Genomic DNA, 25,657 nt, shown 5'->3' with positions numbered 1-25,657 from the left:
TTTTGTTTATGGTTTTTTATTGGTAATTTTCATTTAAGATTTTACTATATTATAGTATTCTACCATTTAATTTAAAATTATATTAGAATTTTTTTTAAAAATATAGCAATTAATTTAGTAAATGCTAATCTAATGTACAAATTATATATATATATATATATATATATATATATATATATATATATATATATATATATATATATTACATACATTATTTGACAATATATATATTTTATATTAGTACAATTTTAAAATATATTTATTTATAAAAATATTACATTTATACTTATAATTTTATTTTTTTAGTCTCTAAGTCAAAGTAATTTATCAAAAATGACTTCCACCGCGGGTCATGTAAATCAAATCACTCGATCAATCCCTGTTGTACTATATTCATTTTGGTAGTACATATAAATAATAAATAAATAATAGAATTTCTTCTCTTCAATAATAAATAAATAATAGAATAGCAAAATGAATTTATCAATTCTCATATATTAAACATTATCTTATTTTAAAAATTTAAACATTTAACAAATTAAACAAATTCAAAACTTCAAAAAACTAGTTGATTTTTTTTGCAACAATTATATATATACATATATGTATATATATACATATACATATACATATTTATATATGTACATATACATATATACATATACACATATATACATATACATATACATATATATCAACATATATATACATGTATATATGTACATATATACATGTTTATGTATATATGTATATGTACATATATATACATGTATACATATATGTATATATATACATATGTAGACATGTATATATAAATAATCATATAATGTTAATGGGTCCTTGGTCTATGGTGAAGCTGAACGACTCATAGAGAGCTCACCAGGGATGAGGTCGAGACTGTGCCCAAGTGATTTTGACAGCATACCGCATTCTTAAATCTTCAAATGGTAGTAGCTTGTAGGTCTAAACCCCCCATCAAAAAAACAAAACTATATAATATACTTAAATAAAACCTTGGTTTTGAGTAATCTTTTTTTCATAAACTCCTCAAATTTAAAATCTTTTATTATTTTAAATTATTTTTAGAAGTGGTCATTTATAAAAATGAGCAATGGGACATAATGCAACGATTTGTATGGTCATGGGCATACCCAGCCATGTCGAACGAATTGGCTGCGTAGCTGTTGCACACATGCCATAACTGGCTGGGTAGCAGTTGCCACTAATGATTGCTCTATAGACAAAGGTTGTAAAAAATGATTGTCCTATAGATTTTCTTGTTGAGTGATACGAGTTAAATTTGTGTTGTCGAGATGTGATATGCTTTAATGAAGGTCTGTGCACTCTGAGTTTTACTCTTCATCTTCTTTGGCGCTTGAGTTCATGGCGTCTTCCTCCTTATCGCACCAAGAAAAAAAGAGATGTGGTCCTTTTGGTGAATTTTAAAGGAAAGCATTCCCTGCATCTAGAAAATTGTTTGAAGCATTCATCAATCACCGCGGCCCTAACGTGAAAGAAATAGTGGCTGCAGCACTCCATAAATCTCTCAAGGAAAAGGAGTGTCGGGCATTTCTTGATGATCGAGAGTTTGAAATTGGAGATCCAATTATCTCTATGATAGAAAATGCCATATTATCTTCACGAGTTCAAATAGCCATCTTCTCGCCGCGATATGCGGAGTCCTCCTGGTGTTTAGATGAGCTGGTCCTCATGTTAAACACCAAGGCTCGTTTTATTCCCATATTTTGTGATGTGGAGCCTTTTGAACTTCGCTACCCTAACAAGGGAGCTTATGCAAACGCATTCAAAAAGCATGAAGAAAGTGGCAGATTCAGTGAAGAGATGATTCGCCAGTGGAAAGAGGCACTGAAGTGTTGGTCACTCATCTTAGGCCACAGACACAACACATCTCATGAGTACGTAGGCTATTTGTTTTCCACATGGTATTTCTTTGTTTATTTCGATTGTTTGCTTCGACTGGCTATAACTCAACTGTCATTTTTACCTCTTCACCCTCTTCATATTTATATTGAAGTTAACTTGTAGACCTTGAAATTGCCAGTGATGTCCAGAGGCTGTGTACAAAGATTGCTGAGGCTGTACAGAAAGAGGTTGAAAATACAAGATGTCTGGAAGTTGCAAAACATCCGGTAGCGCTTGATCAACTAGTACAGGATTTTGAAAGACAGATTGGAGACCGAGGGAATATTGTTGGCATTTTTGCAATGGGGGCCTTTGGCAAAACAACCTTGGCCAAAGAATTCTTTAACTGTAAGAGATCCAATTACGATGCCTCGAGTTTTGTGTTTGACGTAAGGGAAGCATCTTCTAAAGGTGAATTGCCATGTTTGCAAAGTCAGCTCCTCAAAGACTTGTTCAGCGAGGATCGCAAATTTCGGAGTGTAGACGAAGGAACGCCTAATATGAGGAATCGAATGGGAAGAGATGGAAATAGTTTCCTTATTGTTCTCGATGATGTTGATCATCCGAAGCAACTGGATGCTCTCTTGGTCAGAAGGAAAGATGGTCTTGTCATTGTCACAACGTGCGACGAAAGGGTGTTAGGAACTGCTGGTATTACTAACTGTTACAGATTAAAAGAGATGGATGAGGCTCACGGAAAATAGCTCTTTTGCTGGAATGCCTTCGATGTGCCAATAGCACCCCAATGGTATGAAACATTAGTTAATAGCTTCGTGGACCTATGTGGAGGATTACCTCTCTCTATACAGGTCTCTGCTGGGAATCTTTATGGCGTTGAAGACATAGCTTTTTGGCAGTCAGAATTGGAGAAATTTAGGAGCACTCTGCATCTCGACGTAAAAGAGAGACTTAAATTGAGCTTCGACAGACTAGACAGAGAACAAAAACTGATTTTTATGGACATCGCATGTTTTTTTATTGGGACACTCAACAGTATAGGCGTCAGGATATGGAAGGGATCAGGATTGAACGCGGAGCACATAGTTCAAATTCTCAAAGATAAATGTCTTATTGAAACAGAATGGAAGCGTTCAGAGGAATTATTGTACGATGATCAACTGGTTTTCAAAATGCACAATCACCTTCGAGATTTAGGAAGAGAAATGGCGGATCATCATACGTCTCCAATTTGCCTGTGGCGACCCCGAGATCTTAATTCTCTGGTTGACTCGTCTCTGCTCCAGCTTGTCATATTTGAAATTATAAGATGTATCCTAATCTTGGTTTTTTAAATCTTTTGTTAAGCTTATTCTCTCTTTTAAAACAATATCAAACTGAAGCAACATTTGATCTGGATCTTAATATGTAGGAAATTGATTCCCTGTAAGACATCCTCACCAAAACGCAGAACAAAAGAATTAGATGTTTCAGGTCAATTTTTTGACACATCCTTCGGTTTTCGCACTAAATACTTCATAGGAGATTCGGATGATCATCGGCAGCCATTTTTTGAACTGTTATGGATTAAGGTTGACCTCATTCGGCATGCAGGTATACGCGTGGTACCTTCCAGAATCATCTGCGGATGTTTTCAAAGATTGCGGCATGAAGATATACTGGTATATTCTTCTTCTTCTTCACCGATAATTAAATCTATTTATATTCATATTGGAGAGCGCGTTCTAGATTATTACTTAATTTTAATATTTCTCGCCAGTGTAAAATAACTGTTCATCACAAATTTATTGTAAATTTTAGGTCCCGTCCCTGTTGAAAGCGCTGCAACTCAATGCAACCCCATTCTTATATCTTCCAAAATAATTGAGAATGTTAAATGAATTAGGAATGTTAAATAAGTTGGAGGACCTCGTAATTGTAGGTAATCTGTCGTTAAGAACGCCATATGATAGAGCATTCTTATATGAATTGCTTACAAAACTCACTAATCTTACAAGATTGGTTCTAAGGAGTTTCGAATTGCGAGGAGAATTGACATTGAGCAGTTGCGAATGCTCAGGAGGTAAGAATGTTGCAGTCGGATACATGAATAAGCTTCGAAGTGTAGAAATCGACCATGTAAGCTTGGTATCTAAAGTAATAATCAGTGGAGAGTATTGTTCAAGCCTTGAGAAATTGGTTCTTTATAACATGCCAGATTTAATGATGTCATCCTATTTTCCTAAAAATATCAACACACACACACAGATATTGCAAGCAGGGTTCTGTAATGGTAATTATCCTCATGGGGCAACCTACATTTTAGAAGAAGGGTTAATGTCATTAGTCAATGTTTTGTACCTAAAAGAGATATTATTAATTGAAGTATTAATGATCTATTCTTCTATCAAAATAGACTCATGATTAGGTCAAAATATAGGAAATGTATAGGCATGAGTCATAATGTTTTATCTTAAATAGAAATATAGATAGGAGGAAAAGTTGGTTTACTTTCAAAAGCATTCAATGAAATATTATGAACTTTTCAAATAAAACTGAAAATTGAATTAGCAACATAATATAAAACATCCATTCACAATATGCATAATGATCAAACAAAACACAAGTATAACATGTATCATTTTAAATAACAAAAAAATAACTAAAGATATTGATTGAATATGAGAAATGAATGCTTCTCAATATAAGAATCTCATTAAAAATAATTTAAAAAACTAAATTTTAGAGTCTATGCGAACGTAAGAAGAAGAAGTGTAAGTATCTGTGGTGTCTAACTAGTTGTGTAGATACGGTTATAACTACCATGGTATGCCTGGTTATAATTTAAATGGCTAGGTGATATATATTATTGTGTAGATGGTTGAGTTGAGATATGAGTTGACTTAGATTTTTGAATCAAATGTTAAGGCAATGTGATGTAAATGAGAAAGTGCAAAGGTGCGAGTGCCTGTGTTTGAAAAAGTTGTTACAATAGTTTACAAGAAGATATCATATCTTTTTATGTCATCTTATTAGTGAGTTAGCATGAAGACAATATCTCTTTTGCCAACTTGTGCAAACCTGCATTTGGGCTTCAAGAATCCTAACATTGGTGTCTCAACCGACAAGTTCTTTCAACTGTAGTGCATTCCTTGGTTTGGTATAAAATATATAAAATTAGTTATTTATATTTTGAGTGTGGTTCTCGCCTTTCTTTTTATTGATATTATATTTCCATGTAAAAATATTGTATTTACGTGTTTGTGTTTCCTTCTCCTTACCCTTACTCATTTTCATTGTCTTCAATGCAATTTTCCTATAATTAGATATGTTATCTTGAGTATGAATTTTTATTTTCAATTTTCATTGTCTTCAACATAATTTTATTTAATTAGATATATTATGTTGAGTATGGATTTTTTAATCATTTTTTTAAGACTTTGTCCTTGACTTAAATGAGTTTATTTTAAACGAATCTTTTAGAATAGCCTTTAAATAAATCTAAGAATTTTATTGAAAAATGCACACTTCTTGAAATAAAATACTAAAATAGAAAAAAAATTATTATATTAAGTGAGGAACCAAAGAAAAAAAACTAAAACAAGCACTCAACCATCTAAAACTATCAATTAAATCAAAAATAAATTAATTAAATAAACTAAAATTAACAGCTCGTAATACTTAAGAAACATTTTTTCACATAAAAACCCAACTAAGTCTCACGTGAAACTACAATGCAATAGAGTTGTACACATGGCAATGATAGAATGAAGGCTTGGAATTTGATGAATGATAATAAATAAGTTAAGCTTCGCTTTAAATATTTAAAATGATATATATGAATATTTCTAAATTTTAAATTTTAAAATAGTTTAGAATGAATTAGAAATTTAATATAATTTATTATTATTAGTGATCATCATTTAATATAAGTATTAATGTATATGTTTCTATTTTTTCATATATTACTAATCCAATGTAATGTTTCTATATTGTTTGTTTGTGATACATTTATATTAATCTAGATTTTTTAAAATAAAAAGTGCGGGTGATCGTCAAAATCTAGGTCCGATAGGATTGTATGATGATGCCATTGTTCTATTCTTACTTGTCGTTTCCTATAATCTTTCAAGAGTTCAAACCTTGTGTTTCAATTCAAGGAGAGTGGAGGGAAAAATAACAGGTTTTATTACATTGTCAATCATAATTAATAATCCACCATCACAGTGAACAAGCTGGTACATATAGAAAAAAGTATTCAATATTAAAAAACCTCCTTTATAATCAGTTTCTTTTCCCCTTTGGCTTAAGTTTTCCCATTTTGGTCTACGACATCGTAAGCTACTGTAAGGACGATGATTTACGTCGTGTAGTGCAATTTACTATAAGGTCGATATTGATGGCAACAGCTACCCAGGCTGGAGGATCAACATGCCTGGGTATGTCGTGTATGCCCATGGCTATGCCCCTGCCTTGTACTATGCTATGCCATCCAACCGTGGAATACCATGCCTGAATGTCAGCCACGTTCATGCTGCGTTCGAGGATGTCAGATTTCGTTTTGCATTTAACTACCCTTTATTATTATGTTATAAAGCTTTATTATTATTATTATGATGTTATATAAAGGAATAGTAACATAAAAATTTCTTGTACTTAACTTTGTAATTGTCATTTTAAAAAAAAATACATTTAAATTTTGGTAGAGAAATTAGTTCATATAAAAAATTAAAGTTAAATATAAATAAGAAATATATAAATAAACTATATAAATAATTTATTTAATGTATATAGTTAAAATTTAATGTACATCTATATTTTAATAATATTATTAATTTTGTTATTAATTTATCTTATCTTTTATCTTATCATATTAATTTAAATATTCTAAAATTTCATAACAATTGAAATTGCCATGTTAGTAAAAGATTTTAAAATGTATTTTTTTTTAATAATTACTTTTTGATATTTTATTATGTTTTTTGTTTTGTATTTTTTTTGGTTAAAAATATGATTTGATTATAATTTATTTTTATATAAATAATAATTTAAAATTACATAAAATTTAGATAACAAAAAATTATTTTAAAAATAATTAAACATAATATTATATTTATCTTGTTTAATATTTTTATAAAATCTTGTTTAATATTTGTATACAATCTTGTCATAATAAATGTGTTGGTTGTTCCTCAAACTCGCCTAAACTATCCCCATGCCACCCATGCCCCCATACCCATCTGGGAGAAACTGTTATACATTTTTTGGTGCAAAATACTTGGCAGATTTGATTAGTATATGGATGCATTAGTGGAGCTTTTAATTAAATGGCAAAGGAATGCAACATGTAGCATTTTATCATTTATTTTATATTATATTATTTTATAAAGTGAATATTTTTCCTTATCTATTAAATATTAAAAAGTATTTAACTAAGAAAGAAATTGTTTTAGAATAAATAAAACAACTTATGTATTTCTCTTGATATATATTAGTCTACAAATTAATTTTGATAAAATAATTATAAAATCAAATATAAAATGTGCTAATAAATGTGTTGGTTGTTCCTCAAACTTATCTAAACAAGAATAACTAAACCAACAAATTTATTAGCACAAAACAAGAATAACTAAACCAACAAATGTATTTCAGATGATAAGATCGGATAAATCTTCTAGAAGTCGGTCAAGAATAAAACAAAATTTGAGAACCAGCAGTATTCCGCGGCAACGGCTACCCAGCCAGTTATTTCGACTGGCTGGGTATGCCCTGCCGTTTACCTCTCTCGCCATCTCCGTCCGTCTACATTCCTACTTCCTCTAACATGACCATCCTACGTCCGTTCAGAAACCGTACTCTGACGGATGAGTTCTGGCCCGCTCTGACAGAAATGTGCAGGCATGATAAATATTTAAAACGATTAACATTTTAAATAAAATTTATATTGACAAAGTAATTGCATTTCATTATAAATTTTTTTTTAACATAAATTACTTTGTCAATATAAATTTTAGTTAAAATGTTAATCTTTTTAAATATTTATCCTATTTTAAATATTTGTAAGTTACTAATAATTAATTAAAATATTACATTGCAATTAGAAATGGATAGATCATAAAATATTTACCTACAACATTTGTAAGAATTTTACTTCTAGTTATTATTATATAAGTAATGTCTTAAACCCACAATCCTTAAGAAATAATAAGGATTATATCAACAAATTGACTGAGTTAGATATAAAATGATTTAAAAAATTCAAATATATTGAAAATGATATATTTTATTTATAATTTTCTTTATCTTATTGTTTGATTAATATATACAAAAACAAACTTATATTCTCATCTAATACTCGGTAACATCCACATCTAACGTAGATACAAATTGTTTTTAAACTAAACATTCAAAATGTATTTTTACATTCTAATAAATTTTCGTTTATGTTTTTTTATTGGTAATTTTCATTTAAGATTTTACTATATTATAGTATTCTACCATTTAATTTAAAATTATATTAGAAAAAATTAAAAAAATTATAGCAATTAATTTAGTAAATGTTAATCTAATGTACAAATTATTTATATATATTATATACATTATTTGACAATATATATATTTTATATTAGTATAATTTTAAAATATATTTATTTAAAAAAATATTACATTTATACTTATAATTTTGTTTTTTTAATCTCTAAGTCAAAGTAATTTTTATTTTATACTTATAATTATATATTTTTAATATATATATAGTTCCGCTTATAAATAGGTTGCCCAGTTAATAGATAGCTGGCGTGCATTTGTAACGACGGGCTAAATGTCATGCTGGGCTCCTGATGGTTCCTTAAAGAACAAGAGCTCTTTGCGAGCAGGAGTCCCTGCCTTTTGGAGTTATAGTGCGGGTTGTAGTTATTAGTGACGGGTTTGATGCAACCTTCCCAAAGTTAATTCTAATAATTATTTTATTTTTATGTGACCACAATAAAGCCAACTAAAGGTACACAATTGTCCTTAGAGTGAACAAATTCAATAATACTAATATAATTAAAACTTGAATAGTTGTATGAAGCCTCCACAACTTTGTTTATTGTATTCAAAAGAAAATAATAATTCAAATCTCTTTGTATAAGACAACAAGGTCATATACAACTAATAATAATAATAATAAACAAACATCAAATGCACTTAATTTATCAGATACATTTGATATTTATTAAACCTCAATACACTAATTTATAAATAAAATATTATAATTTTTTATTTAGCTATATCAAATTATTTAGAATTTGTCAAATTAATTGGCATTGAAAATGAAATAGGTAGAGGCCAAACATGTATAATGGAATGTAATTTTTTTAAAAATAATTCTTGGTTTCTCAACGGTTTAGATTTAACGATATTTAGTTTTAAAACTAATAAAATATATAACACTTTCGAAGCCACCAACTATTAAAAGTCAATAATTTGGAAATCGTGTTCTGATACCCACAGGTCTGGGTTTGAGTCCCAGCAGCTTCACCTCCGAGTATCTTGACAGTTAGAAAAGTTGCATAATATGAAATAATAATAATAATAATAATACAAATATTGTTTAACTCAAAAAATTATTTATATATTTTACAAATCGAAATCATCAAATCCAACCCGGGACAGAGAGTATTCCTTTCCTATTACAGTCGGTAAAGAACAGTAAAGGTAAGCAAAATATGACTACAGAAAGTCCATCTTTTATTAATTTTTATTACAATGAATGCAGAAAAACCATTATGTAAGTGTTGTTCATTAAAAGAGTGGAAATAAGCTAGCAGGTGCATTCGCTACAAACAGCTTGCAGTGCCTTCCTTTAAACTATTTTGGATTTTACATATGCAATGAACATCATCAATTTTGAAGAGGCAGGATACAAAAAACACAACTCAGAAGTATATTCCCGTCCAATCCAAGCCGACGTAACACGTGAAGACAACAAAAAAATAAATAAAGATAAACAAAGCTTTGGTCAGGAGACAAGATAGTTGAAAGGTTGAGTGTGAGCCAAACGACATGTGGCAAAAAGTATGTAGAAAATTTTATAAATATTCTGACAACATATTAATTGCATTTATATGAGTACCAGCGCTGCATTGCATTTAATGTTTTGGCAGCCTTTTTTTACCTATTTCCAATCTCCAAAAATCTATTTTCTCCCCAAGAAATTAGCAACTAGCCAATCACAATTAAAAATTTTGTGTAGGAAAAATGAATTAAAAAATACTTGGATTTATGACTTTAGTCTTTTGGTACCTAAAGTCTAAAATGAAATGGTAGGGGGGCAAAAGAAAACATTAGTACCCTGCCTTATAAATAAGGTAGGGACTAATAATAAAAATTCAGACTTATGACACAACTTATTGAGATGTGACGCAATATACAGCTGTATCGTACCAGATTCCATGTTTGGCTTCCACATTTACTCCCATTGGTTCGTCATTTGGAAGATGTCAAGATGGAATCGTAACAAACGACAAGGAACCTTGAAAAAGGATCTCCTTCACGTGCAGTCATGTCATGTTCATAATTATGACCCATGTGAACTACGCCACAAATGTCGTCCAGTCTGGTCCCACGCGATCGAATTTTTCATTATTATCACACCAACTTCCACCGCGGGTCATGTAAATCAAATCACTCGATCAATCCCTGTTGTACTATATTCGTTTTGATAGTACATATAAATAATAAATAAATAATAGAATTTCTTCTCTTCAATAATAAATAAATAATAGAATAGAAAAATGAATTTATCAATTCTCAAATATTAAACATTATCTTATTTAAAAAATTTAAACATTTAAAAAATTAAACAAATTCAAAACTTTAAAAAACTAGTTGATTTCTTTTGGAACAATTATATATATACATATATACATATATTCATACATATATATATACATATATACATATACATATACATATACATATACATATACATATACATATACATATATTGGTAATTTTCATTTAAGATTTTACTATATTATAGTATTCTACCATTTAATTTAAAATTATATTAGAATTTTTTTTAAAAATATAGCAATTAATTTAGTAAATGCTAATCTAATGTACAAATTATATATATATATATATATATATATATATATATATATATATATATATATATATATATATATATATATATATATATATATATATATATATATTACATACATTATTTGACAATATATATTTTATATTAGTATAATTTTAAAATATAGTTATTTATAAAAATATTACATTTATACTTATAATTTTATTTTTTTAATCTCTAAGTCAAAGTAATTTATCAAAAATGACTTCCACCGCGGGTCATGTAAATCAAATCACTCGATCAATCCCTGTTGTACTATATTCATTTTGGTAGTACATATAAATAATAAATAAATAATAGAATTTCTTCTCTTCAATAATAAATAAATAATAGAATAGCAAAATGAATTTATCAATTCTCATATATTAAACATTATCTTATTTTAAAAATTTAAACATTTAAAAAATTAAACAAATTCAAAACTTCAAAAAACTAGTTGATTTTTTTTGCAACAATTATATATATACATATATGTATATATATACATATATACATATATATATGTACATATACATATATACATATACACATATATACATATATGTATATATATACATATATACATATATATCAACATATATATACATGTATATATGTACATATATACATGTTTATGTATATATGTATATGTACATATATATACATGTATACATATATGTATATATATACATATGTAGACATGTATATATAAATAATCATATAATGTTAATGGGTCCTTGGTCTATGGTGAAGCTGAACGACTCACAGAGAGCTCACCAGGGATGAGGTCGAGACTGTGCCCAAGTGATTTTGACAGCATACCGCATTCTTAAATCTTCAAATGGTAGTAGCTTGTAGGTCTAAACCCTCCATCAAAAAAACAAAACTATATAATATACTTAAATAAAACCTTGGTTTTGAGTAATCTTTTTTTCATAAACTCCTCAAATTTAAAATCTTTTATTATTTTAAATTGTTTTTAGAAGTGGTCATTTATAAAAATGAGCAATGGGACATAATGTAACGATTTGTATGGTCATGGGCATACCCAGCCATGTCGAACGAACTGGCTGCGTAGCCGTTGCACCCATGCCATAACTGGCTGGGTAGCAGTTGCCACTAATGATTGCTCTATAGACAAAGGTTGTAAAAAATGATTGTCCTATAGATTTTCTTGTTGAGTGATACGAGTTAAATTTGTGTTGTCGAGATGTGATATGCTTTAATGAAGGTCTGTGCACTCTGAGTTTTACTCTTCATCTTCTTTGGCGCTTGAGTTCATGGCGTCTTCCTCCTCATCGCACCAAGAAAAAGAGAGATGTGGTCCTTTTGGTGAATTTGAAAGGAAAGCATTCCCTGCATCTAGAAAATTGTTTGAAGCATTCATCAATCACCGCGGCCCTAACGTGAAAGAAACAGTGGCTGCAACACTCCATAAATCTCTCAAGGAAAAGGAGTGTCAGGCATTTCTTGATGATCGAGAGTTTGAAATTGGAGATCCAATTATCTCTACGATAGAAAATGCCATATTATCTTCACGAGTTCAAATAGCCATCTTCTCGCCACGATATGCGGAGTCCTCCTGGTGTTTAGATGAGCTGGTCCTCGTGTTAAACACCAAGGCTCATTTTACTCCTATATTTTGTGATGTGGAGCCTTTTGAACTTCGCTACCCTAACAAGGGAGCTTATGCAAACGCATTCAAAAAGCATGAAGAAAGCGGCAGATTCGGTGAAGAGAGGATTCGCCAGTGGAAAGAGGCACTGAAGTTTTGGTCACTCATCTTAGGCCACAGACACAACACATCTCATGAGTACGTAGGCTATTTGTTTTCCACATGGTATTTCTTTGTTTATTTCGATTGTTTGCTTCGACTGGCTATAACTCAACTGTCATTTTTACCTCTTCACCCTCTTCATATATATATTGAAGTTAACTTGTAGACCTTGAAATTGCCAGTGATGTCCAGAGGCTGTGTACAAAGATTGCTGAGGCTGTATAGAAAGAGGTTGAAAATACAAGATGTCTGGAAGTTGCAAAACATCCGGTAGCGCTTGATCAACTAGTACAGGATTTTGAAAGACATATTGGAGACCGAGGGAATATTGTTGGCATTTTTGCAATGGGGGCCTTCGGCAAAACAACCTTGGCCAAAGAATTCTTTAACTGTAAGAGATCCAATTACGATGCCTCGAGTTTTGTGTTTGACGTAAGGGAAGAATCTTCTAAAGGTGAATTGCCATGTTTGCAAAGTCAGCTCCTCAAAGACTTGTTCAGCGAGGATCGCAAATTTCGGAGTGTAGACGAAGGAACGCCTAATATGAGGAATCGAATGGGAAGAGATGGAAACAGTTTCCTTATTGTTCTCGATGATGTTGATCATCCGAAGCAGCTGGATGCTCTCTTGGTCAGAAGGAAAGATGGTCTTGTCATTGTCACAACGCGCGACGAAAGGGTGTTAGGAACTGCTGGTATTACTAACTGTTACAGATTAAAAGAGATGGATGAGGCTCACGGAAAATAGCTCTTTTGCTGGAATGCCTTCGATGTGCCAATAGCACCCCAACGGTATGAAACATTAGTTAATAGCTTCGTGGACCTATGTGGAGGATTACCTCTCTCTATACAGGTCTCTGCTGGGAATCTTTATGGCGTTGAAGACATAGCTTTTTGGCAGTCAGAATTGGAGAAATTTAGGAGCACTCTGCATCTCGACGTAAAAGAGAGACTTAAATTGAGCTTCGACAGACTAGACAGAGAACAAAAACTGATTTTTATGGACATCGCATGTTTTTTTATTGGGACTCTCAACAGTATAGGCGTCAGGATATGGAAGGGATCAGGATTGAACGCGGAGCACACAGTTCAAATTCTCAAAGATAAATGTCTTATTGAAACAGAATGGAAGCGTTCAGAGGAATTATTGTACGATGATCAACTTTCAAAATGCACAATCACCTTCGAGATTTAGGAAGAGAAATGGCGGATCATCATACGTCTCCAATTCGCCTGTGGCGACCCCGAGATCTTAATTCTCTGGTTGACTCGTCTCTGCCCCAGCTCGTCATATTTGAAATTATAAGATCTATCCTAATCTTGGTTTTTTAAATCTTTTGTTAAGCTTATTCTCTCTTTTAAAACAATATCAAACTGAAGCAACATTTGATCTGGATCTTTATATGTAGGAAACTGATTCCCTGAAAGACATCCTCACCAAAACGCAGAACAAAAGAATTAGATGTTTCAGTTCAATTTTTGACACATCCTTCAGTTGCCGCACTAAATACTTCATAGGAGATTCGGATGATCATCGGTAGCCATTTTTTGAACTGTTTTGGATTAAGGTTGACCTCGTTCGGCATGCAGGTATACGCGTGCTACCTTCCAGAATCATCTGCGGATGTTTTCGGAGATTGTGGCATGAAGATATACTGGTATATTCTTCTTCTTCTTCACCGATAATTAAATCTATTTATATTCATATTGGAGAGCGCGTTCTAGATTATTACTTAATTTTAATATTTCTCGCCAGTGTAAAATAACTGTTCATCACAAATTTATTGTAAATTTCAGGTCCCGTCCCTGTTGAAAGCGCTGCAACTCAATGCAACCCCGTTCTTATATCTTCCAAAAGAATTGAGAATGTTAAATGAATTAGGAATGTTAAATAAGTTGGAGGACCTCGTAATTGTAGGTAATCTGCCGTTAAGAACGCCATATGATGGAGCATTCTTATATGAATTGCTTACGAAACTCACTAATCTTACAAGATTGGTTCTAAGGAGTTTCGAATTGCGAGGAGAATTGACATTGAGCAGTTGTGGATACTCAGGAGTTAAGAATGTTGCAGTCGGATACATGAATAAGCTTCGAAGTGTAGAAATCGACCATGTAAGCTTGGTATCTAAAGTAATAATCAGTGGAGAGTATTGTTCAAGCCTTGAGAAATTGGTTCTTTATAACATGCCAGATTTAATGAAGTCATCCTATTTTTCTAAAAATATCCACACACAGACAGATATTGCAAACAGGGTTCTGTAATGGTAATTATCCTCATGGGGCAACCTACATTTTAGAAGAAGGGTTAATGTCATTAGTCAATGTTTTGTACCTAAAAGAGATATTATTAATTGAAGTATTAATGATCTATTCTTCTATCAAAATAGACTCATGATTAGGTCAAAATATAGGAAATGTATAGGCATGAGTCATAATGTTTTATCTTAAATAGAAATATAGATAGGAGGAAAAGTTGGTTTACTTTCAAAAGCATTCAATGAAATATTATGAACTTTTCTAATAAAACTGAAAATTGAATTAGGAACATAATATAAAACATCCATTCACAATATGCATAATGATCAAACAAAACACAAGTATAACATGTATCATTTTAAATAACAAAAAAATAACTAAAGATATTGATTGAATATGAGAAATGAATGCTTCTCAATATAAGAATCTCATTAAAAATAATTAAAAAAACTAAATTTTAGAGTCTATGCGAATGTAAGAAGAAGAAGTGTAAGTATCTGTGGTGTCTAACTAGTTGTGTAGATACGGTTATAACTACCATGGTATGCCTGGTTATAATTTAAATGGCTAGGTGATATATATTATTGTGTAGATGGTTGAGTTGAGATATGAGTTGACTTAGATTTTTGAATCAAATGTTAAGGCAATGTGATGTAAATGAGAAAGTGCAAAGCTGCGAGTGCGTGTGTTTGAAAAAGTTGTTACAATAGTTTACAAGAAGATATCATATCTTTTTATGTCATCTTATTAGTGAGTTAGCATGAAGACAATATCTCTTTTGCCAATTTGTGCAAACCTGCATTTGGGCTTCAAGAAACCTAACATTGGTGTCTCAACCGACAAGTTCTTTCAACTGTAGTGCATTCCTTGGTTTGGTATAAAATATATAAAATTAGTTATTTATATTTTGAGTGTGGTTCTCACCTTTCTTTTTATTGATATTATATTTCCATGTAAAAATATTGGATTTACGTGTTTGTGTTTCCTTCTCCTTACCCTTACTCATTTTCATTGTCTTCAATGCAATTTTCCTGTAATTAGATATATTATCTTGAGTATGAATTTTTATTTTCAATTTTCATTGTCTTCAACATAATTTTATGTAATTAGATATATTATCTTGAGTATGGATTTTTTAATCATTTTTTTAAGACTTTGTCTTTGACTTAAATGAGTTTATTTTAAATGAATGTTTTAGAATAGCCTTTAAATAAATCTAAGAATTTTATTGAAAAATGCACACTTCTTGAAATAAAATACTAAAATAGAAAAAAAATTATTATATTAAGTGAGGAACCAAAGAAAAAAAACTAAAACAAGCCCTCAACCATCTAAAACTATCAATTAAATCAAAAATAAATTAATTAAATAAACTAAAATTAACAGCTCGTAATACTTAAGAAACATTTTTTCACATAAAAACCCAACTAAGTCTCACGTGAAACTACAATGAAATAGAGTTGTACACATGGCAATGATAGAACGAAGGCTTGGAATTTGATGAATGATAATAAATAAGTTAAGCTTCGCTTTAAATATTTAAAATGATATATATGAATATTTCTAAATTTTAAATTTTAAAATAGTTTAGAATGAATTAGAAATATACATATATATACATATAAAATAGTTTACAATTATATATATACATATATGTATATATATACATATATACATATATATATGTACATATACATATACATATGTATATATGTACATATACATATACATATGTATATATATACATATACATATATACATATACACATATATACATATACATATATACATATATGTATATATATACATATATACATATATATCAACATATATATACATGTATATCTGTACATATATACATGTTTATGTATATATGTATATGTACATATATATACATGTATACATATATGTATATATATACATATGTATATATGTATATATAAATAATCATATAATGTTAATGGGTCCTTGGTCTATGGTGAAGCTGAACGACTCACAAAGAGCTCACCAGGGATGAGGTCGAGATTGTGCCCAAGTGATTTTGACAGCATACCGCATTCTTAAATCTTCAAATGGTAGTAGCTTGTAGGTCTAAACCCTCCATCAAAAAAACAAAACTATATAATATACTTAAATAAAACCTTGGTTTTGAGTAATCTTTTTTTCATAAACTCCTCAAATTTAAAATCTTTTATTATTTTAAATTGTTTTTAGAAGTGGTCATTTATAAAAATGAGCAATGGGACATAATGCAACGATTTGTATGGTCATGGGCATACCCAGCCATGTCGAACGAACTGGCTGCGTAGCCGTTGCACACATGCCATAACAGGCTGGGTAGTAGTTGCCACTAATGATTGCTCTATAGACAAAGGTTGTAAAAAATGATTGTCCTATAGATTTTCTTGTTGAGTGATACGAGTTAAATTTGTGTTGTCGAGATGTGATATGCTTTAATGAAGGTCTGTGCACTCTGAGTTTTACTCTTCATCTTCTTTGGCGCTTGAGTTCATGGCGTCTTCCTCCTCATCGCACCAAGAAAAAGAGAGATGTGGTCCTTTTGGTGAATTTGAAAGGAAAGCATTCCCTGCATCTAGAAAATTGTTTGAAGCATTCATCAATCACCGCGGCCCTAACGTGAAAGAAACAGTGGCTATAGCACTCCATAAATCTCTCAAGGACAAGGAGTGTCGGGCATTTCTTGATGATCGAGAGTTTGAAATTGGAGATCCAATTATCTCTACGATAGAAAATTCCATATTATCTTCACGAGTTCAAATAGCCATCTTCTCGCCGCGATATGCAGAGTCCTCCTAGTGTTTAGATGAGCTGGTCCTCATGTTAAACACCAAGGCTCGTTTTATTCCTATATTTTTTGATGTGGAGCCTTTTGAACTTCGCTACCCTAACAAGGGAGGTTATGCAAACGCATTCAAAACGCATGAAGAAAGCGGCAGATTCAGTGAAGAGAGGATTCGCCAGTGGAAAGAGGCACTGAAGTGTTGGTCACTCATCTTCGGCCACAGACACAACACATCTCATGAGTACGTAGGCTATTTTTTTTCCACATGGTATTTCTTTGTTTATTTCGATTGTTTGCTTCGACTGGCTATAACTCAACTGTCATTTTTACATCTTCACCCTCTTCATATTTATATTGAAGTTAACTTGTAGACCTTGAAATTGCCAGTGATGTTCAGAGGCTATGTACAAAGATTGCTGAGGCTGTACAGAAAGAGGTTGAAAATACAAGATGTTTGGAAGTTGCAAAACATCCGGTAGCGCTTGATCAACTAGTACAGGATTTTGAAAGATAGATTGGAGACCAAGGGAGTATTGTTGGCATTTTTGCAATGGGGGCCTTCGGCAAAACAACCTTGGCCAAAGAATTCTTTAACTGTAAGAGATCCAATTACGATGCCTCGAGTTTTGTGTTTGACGTAAGGCCCCGTTTGGTTGGGGAAGATGAATTTTCCTCATAACCAGGTTATCTGATAACCAGGTTTTCGAAAACCTGGTTATGTATTTTAGGAAGATAGTTGGACCGTTTGGTTGACACGGAAGATGAATTTTCAAATCCATATTCTGCGTTTGGTTGCCAATTTAGAAATTGGAATTGGAACAGAATATGACTAGGAATATCTTTTTGTTGCGTTTGGTTGTTCATTTTCTAATTGGAATTGGAATTTGATGTAAATTTTTTTAATCTTATTTAATTAGTGAAACACAAGGATTAGAATGAGTAAAGTATTAATACTTATGATTTAATTTATTTATAATTAGACTACATTATTATTATTTTTTATTCTTGAATATTCACAGTTTTATTTTGTTAGTCAATAATAAATAAAGTGATTATTATTTTTTATTTTAATTCTATTTATTAGCAAAGAAAAGTAAAAAATAATCATACATGCAATCATTTGTACGAAGTTATTTTTTGTCCCATTGTTGGAAATTGTGATCATATATATTATATATTTTTGAAAAATTGTGTAAGACAAATTTATCGTCGAATTGAATTTATTGTCAAGTTCATCTGAACTTCATAATTGTCGAACTCGAATTGAAACTTGAACCTTGTGACTTAGCCGCTAAATATGTGTGTTTGTGTCCTCTCTCTATCCCTCCCTGTGTTTGTGTTCATCCACGTGATTTGGCAAAAGGATTGGACACAGTAAATGTTGTTTATGCAGATGAATTATTGCCTACACTATATGAGAATTCTCGCATCTCTTAAGACTAGTTGCCGACACAGAGAGGGATTGTGAGGCGTGTTGTGGCTCTTGGTCGGTATCTTCAGAATCCATTGGCCATGGTTGCAACATTATATAGTCTTGGCAAAGAAATATTATCATTGAAGCTTCATTCACTGGAACATTTCCTTACTCCAGATGAAAAGTATGAAGCTGTTGAGCAGGTAATAGTTACAACAACCAACTGTAGAGGCTATGAAGCCACTTGTCTTTATAAATGCTATTGGTTTTTTTAAGGGTTAGAGGGAATGGACAAGCAGCATCCGAAAACCATGTTATGGATCCATTGGATGATACTAGAATTCATCCAAAGTCATATGAATTTGCCAAGAAAATGGCTAAGGACATATATTGTGAAGAAGCTGGACATGATATAGATGATATGGATGAGGAAACACAAGAAATGGTTGGTGAACATGTCAAAAATATACTGATCTGTTAAATGCCCTTGATATTGATGAATATGCTAGAAGTGTGGAGCAATGGACATCCAATAAAAGGCAGGAAACCCTTGCTGACATAAAGAGTGAATTGTGACATGGATTTCAAGATTTGAGATCACCATATAAAGAGCCATCCCAGGATGAGGAATTTTATCTGCTGACTGGAGAAAATGAAGAGACCCTGTTAATGGAAAAAATTGTCCCCGCAGAGTCCAAAATCATTGTATAATTTGTGATCTGGAATCAAGCTTGACATGAATAATATTGAAAGAGGAGCTTTCTGATGATCTAGATATAGATCCTTTAGAAAAAATTGCAGAAGGCAGCATCCTTACCTATTGGGTGAAAACTATGACAAAAGTGAAGTACATAGTTGAGTTAACTTGCAAAGAGAGTTCACTAAAGAATGATAACTATCAGGGTGCATAGGATAAGGATAAGGAGGTTAAGGATCCATATTTTGCGGAAGAGGATTCCATTTCACGAAGTGAACAAGAGAATGAAACCATTAAGTTCCTAACAAATAAAGAGCCAGGGGAGAGTATTATCCGTCCATGCTTGAAAGGGCCTACTCACTTGATTCTAACACTGAACATTTTCAATGGAGTTTATGCACACAAGGATATTGTGGAGGGAGGAAAAGACCAAAAGGATTTTGCTAGCTATCTTCGACTTGGAAAATACTTTCAATTGGGGAGGAGACATTTGAAGATCTTGATGAGGTCATAGACAGATATATATTCAAGAGAGGATAACATATTTCAGTATTTCATTCTACTGTTTGGTGATTCATAAAACACACATCAACAGACACCTTTCTACAGATGTAGGAACACACAAGCTCCTCTCTCTCTCTCTCACTCTCTCCCTTTTTCCCTCCGTCCCCCCTTCTTATCCCGCACTCTCTGCCCCTCTATGTATCTCTCCCTTTTAATAAATTTACTAAGTTAGTTAATTATTCAACAAAATATGCAACTAAATTTTACGTGAAATATTATATAGGAAAAGATATACCATTTTACATTCACATACATTAAACATTTGATGATAACTTTAACAAGAAAAATGACGCTTTGTTAATAATTGCTCTTAAAAAATGTGGAATTTTGGCAACATAGATTTTACATGCAATTTTAAAAAAAAAGATCATGAAAATCATTAATCATATAAATCATATTTTAACATCATGAAATTCTAATAATGAATTTCACATAATTACTACAATATGAAAACTTGCTAACTTGATAGAACAATATCCATGATTTGATGGTGGTGTGAAAACACACCGTTAAACACGAAAACACTGAGAAATCCACGATGTATGCCTTTATGCCCCACATTCGATGACTCACCGTTACGTACAAAAACACTAAGAAATCCACGATGTATGCCCTTATGCTCCACATTCGACGGCAACCCTCTCATGCTGCTCAATCTTCCCATTACTGTTTGTGTTGTTAGATGGTCAATCCTGCATATATGAACTAAACATGCTTGAAAAATTAAAATCTGATTATTTTTTTAATGGAATACACCAAGGAGTGGCATCAAAAATATTGATCGTTTACAAACACAGTAAACAATCATCCGATAACTCATTTTTTATCAGCATGTGTGGTCTTGCAATATTAGCAAATCAAGAGCAATAAAAAAATACAAGAGAAAGACACTTTATCAATACCGTTGACAATCTTGTCAAGAAGCACGTACATAGGAAACCAAACTGTGGAAAAAAAAATAAGAAATTTAAAAAATATCCAAGCAAATTAGGAATATACATATAACATGGGACATAATCATGACTGTACAATCATCTACCAAAAATTCTCAATACTTTTGATAATCTTGTCAACGAAAACATACATAGGAAATCAAATAGGGACAAAAAGACAAAAAAATAAAAACATATGCCAGAAAATTAGGACTATAGATATAACATAGGACAGAATCATGAACTATACAATCATCTAGCAAATCACATTTCTATATGCTTTCAAGTTCTACAATTGAGCATTCATCATTTGCCACTCCTTGTGTATTCCACGTATGTATGGTTCAAATATAACTCTAATTAACAATGCAATGAACAACTATACCAAACGTTTACGAGATCATAAACTACATGTTGTGAGAGATCAATGCAATACCATTAAAAAAAGCCAACTAAGCCTCTGGAATTATTTCACATGCCAATTGTGTGAATGCCAATGAAATCAACAACTAAACTATGTACTGACCAATGCCAATCATGTCAATGAAATGAATGACTAAACTATGCATATATCAAGTATGTATACATACGTACATACATGCGTGAACATACATATGCATAGACATACATATATACGCACATACATACATACATACACATGTACATACATGTGTACATACATACGCACCTACATACATACATACGCACATACATACACACATACATACATACATGCTTAGCAAAATAGAAAAAAAGTACTCAGTAATGATTTCCAATATAGTGTTGTAACAGATCAATGCAATACCATTACACAAAGCCAATTAACCATCTGGAATGACTTCACATGCCAATCGTGCGAATGCCAATGAAATGAACAACTATCCTGCGTATTGACAAATGCCAATCATGTCAATAAAATGGATGACTAAACTATGCATAGATCAAGTTTGTATACATACGTACATACATGTGTGTACATACATATGCACATACATACATGCATACGTACATACATGTGTGTACATACATACATATGCATATACATACATACATGCTTAGCAAAATAGTAAAAATGTGCTCAGTAATGAGTTCCAGTATAGTGTTGTGAGAGATCAATGCAATGCATAGATCAAGTATTTATACATGCGTACATAAATGTGTGTACATACATATGCACATAATACATACATACGTATGTACATACATGCATGTGTGTACATACATATTGTTTGTTTCCAATCTGTTTAGCAAAATAGTCAATATGTGCTCACTAATGAATTCTAATATTGTGCTGTGACAGATCAATACCACTGAAATGGACAACTAAACTTTGTAACAGTTTCTTGCCAGTAATGAGTTCTAGTATAGTGCTGTGAGAGATGAATGCAATACCATATAAATAGAGCCAATTCATAAGCTATGTATAGATCAATGGCAATCATGACTTTTATCTAGACATAATCAATATGTGCTCAATATGTGCTCAATAATGAAATTTACAAGTATATCACTAGCTTTTATCTATACATAGCTGACCTATACATAGTTTATCATGGTTCTATTTCTATCTGCTATTTGCTTAGCATAGTCAATAGATGTGGTAACTATTTGTTTCAAATCTATTTAGCAAAATAGTCAATATGTTCTCACTAATAAATTCTAGTATGGTGCTATGAGAGATCAATACCAGTGAAATGAACAATTAAACTTTGTAACAGTGTCTGGCTGTTTGTGTCAAATATGTTTAGCAAAATAGTCAATATGTACTCAATAATGAATTCCAGTATGTGCTCACGTGATTACTTGTATATATCATAATGCCAATCATAATAGAAAAACATAGCAATTATGCTTTTATCTATACATAGTTGACCTATACATAGTTTATCATAGTTCAAATCTGTTTAGCAAAACAGTCCAATATATGCTGTAACAGTTTGTTTAGAATCTGTTTAACAAAATAGTAAATATATGCTCACTAATGACTTCTAGTATAGTGTTGTGAGAGATCAATGCAATACCATTAATCAAAGTGAATCATGCCAATGAAATGAACAACTAAACTATGGATATGTCAAGTATGTATAGATCCATGTAAAATCATTCAACATACTTATGATGTCATAAACTATGTACAGATCAATGCAATACCATTAAACACAGTCAACTCATAAACTATGTATGGATACATGGAAGATCAATGGCAATCATGGCTTTTATCTATACATAGTTGACATATACATAGTTTATCATGGTTCAAATCTGTTTAGCAAAACAATCCAATACATGTTGTAACAGTTTGTTTAGAATCTATTTAACAAAATAGTAAATATATGCTCACTAATGACTCCCAGTATAGTATTGTGAGAGATCAATGCAATACCATTAATCAAAGTGAATCATGCCAATGAAATGAACAACTAAACTATGGATATATCAAGTATGTATAGATCCATGCAAAATCACTCAACATACTTATGACGTCATAAACTATGTACAAATCAATGCAATACCATTAAATGCAGCCAACTCATAAACTATGTATGGATACATGGAAGATCAATGACAATCATGGCTTTTATTTATACATAGTTGACATATACATAATTTATCATGGTTCAAATTTGTTTAGCAAAACAGTCCAATACATGCTGTAACAGTTTGTTTACAATTTGTTTAACAAAATAGTAAATATATGCTCACTAATGACTTCCAGTATAGTACTGTGAGAGATCAATGCAATACCATTAATCAAAGTGAATCATGCCAATGAAATGAACAACTAAACTATGGATATATCAAGTATGTATAGATCCATGCAAAATCACTCAACATACTTATGACGTCATAAACTATGTACAAATCAATGCAATACCATTAAACGCAACCAACTCATAAACTATATATGGATATATGGAAGATCAATGACAATCATGGCTTTTATCTATACATAGTTGACATATACATAATTTATCATGGTTCAAATCTGTTTAGCAAAACAGTCCAATACATGCTATAACAGTTTGTTTACAATTTGTTTAACAAAATAGTAAATATATGCTCACTAATGACTTCCAGTATAGTGCTGTGAGAGATCAATGCAATACCATTAATCAAAGTGAATCATGCCAATGAAATGAACAACTAAACTATGGATATATCAAGTATGTATAGATCCATGCAAAATCACTCAACATACTTATGACATCATAAACTATGTACAAATCAATGCAATACCATTAAACGCAGCCAACTCATAAACTATGTATGGATACATGGAAGATCAATGACAATCATGGCTTTTATCTATACATAGTTGACATATACATAATTTATCATGGTTCAAATCTGTTTAGCAAAACAGTCCAATACATACTGTAACAGTTTGTTTAGAATTTGTTTAACAAAATAGTAAATATATGCTCACTAATGACTTCCAGTATAGTGTTGTGAGAGATCAATGCAATACCATTAATCAAAGTGAATCATGCCAATGAAATGAACAACTAAACTATGGATATATCAAGTATGTATAGATCCATGCAAAATCATTCAACATACTTATGACGTCATAAACTATGTACAAATCAATGCAATACCATTAAACATAGCCAACACATAAACTATGTATGGATACATGGAAGATCAATGAATTAATTTTAGATGGTTTGAGTCTCTACTTCCTCCTTCTCACTCCCTCCATCCTTCAACATAGCAGCAGAAACTGTGCAAACATCTTTGACAAGGTAGAGACACTGTTCTCCATACGGGCTAATGATGTCTTTATTCCCTATTATGCTTCATCCTCTTGTCTTGGAATCAACAGATCTTTATACTACATCCTAATTAGATTGAATATTAAATTGAATATCTCCTAGTAAGGGTTCACCGCCTGCTGCAAATAGTCTACAAGTTTGTTGATGCATTTGTATCTCACACAGAATTCTAAACAAAACCCTTCACAGATCACAAACTTAGTCTGAGATCAAATTGATTTGTTTTTCAAGGTTGAATCAAAATCCTGTCATAGACAACTCAATTCTGAAACTTCAGTTTGTCCTATTGTTCATCCTACCAAAGTACTTAACCTGGTTTGCATTATAGCTACAGCTATCCATGTAGAAGAGAAGAAAATGCATTTTTACAAAACCTGGGACAAACTGTACAAGGATTCACGTTTCAAGTTGTCCAACATCTAATGAACTCTTCACATAGATAAATTTGCAGCTGTTATAAAATGCTG

Source organism: Cupressus sempervirens, chromosome 7 (assembly GCF_028749045.1).
Source record: "Cupressus sempervirens isolate cs-2001-9-10 chromosome 7, ASM2874904v1, whole genome shotgun sequence".
Taxonomy (NCBI): Eukaryota; Viridiplantae; Streptophyta; class Pinopsida; order Cupressales; family Cupressaceae; genus Cupressus; species Cupressus sempervirens.
The sequence above is the reverse complement of the archived record's forward strand: the minus strand, read 5'-3'. Positions refer to the sequence as shown.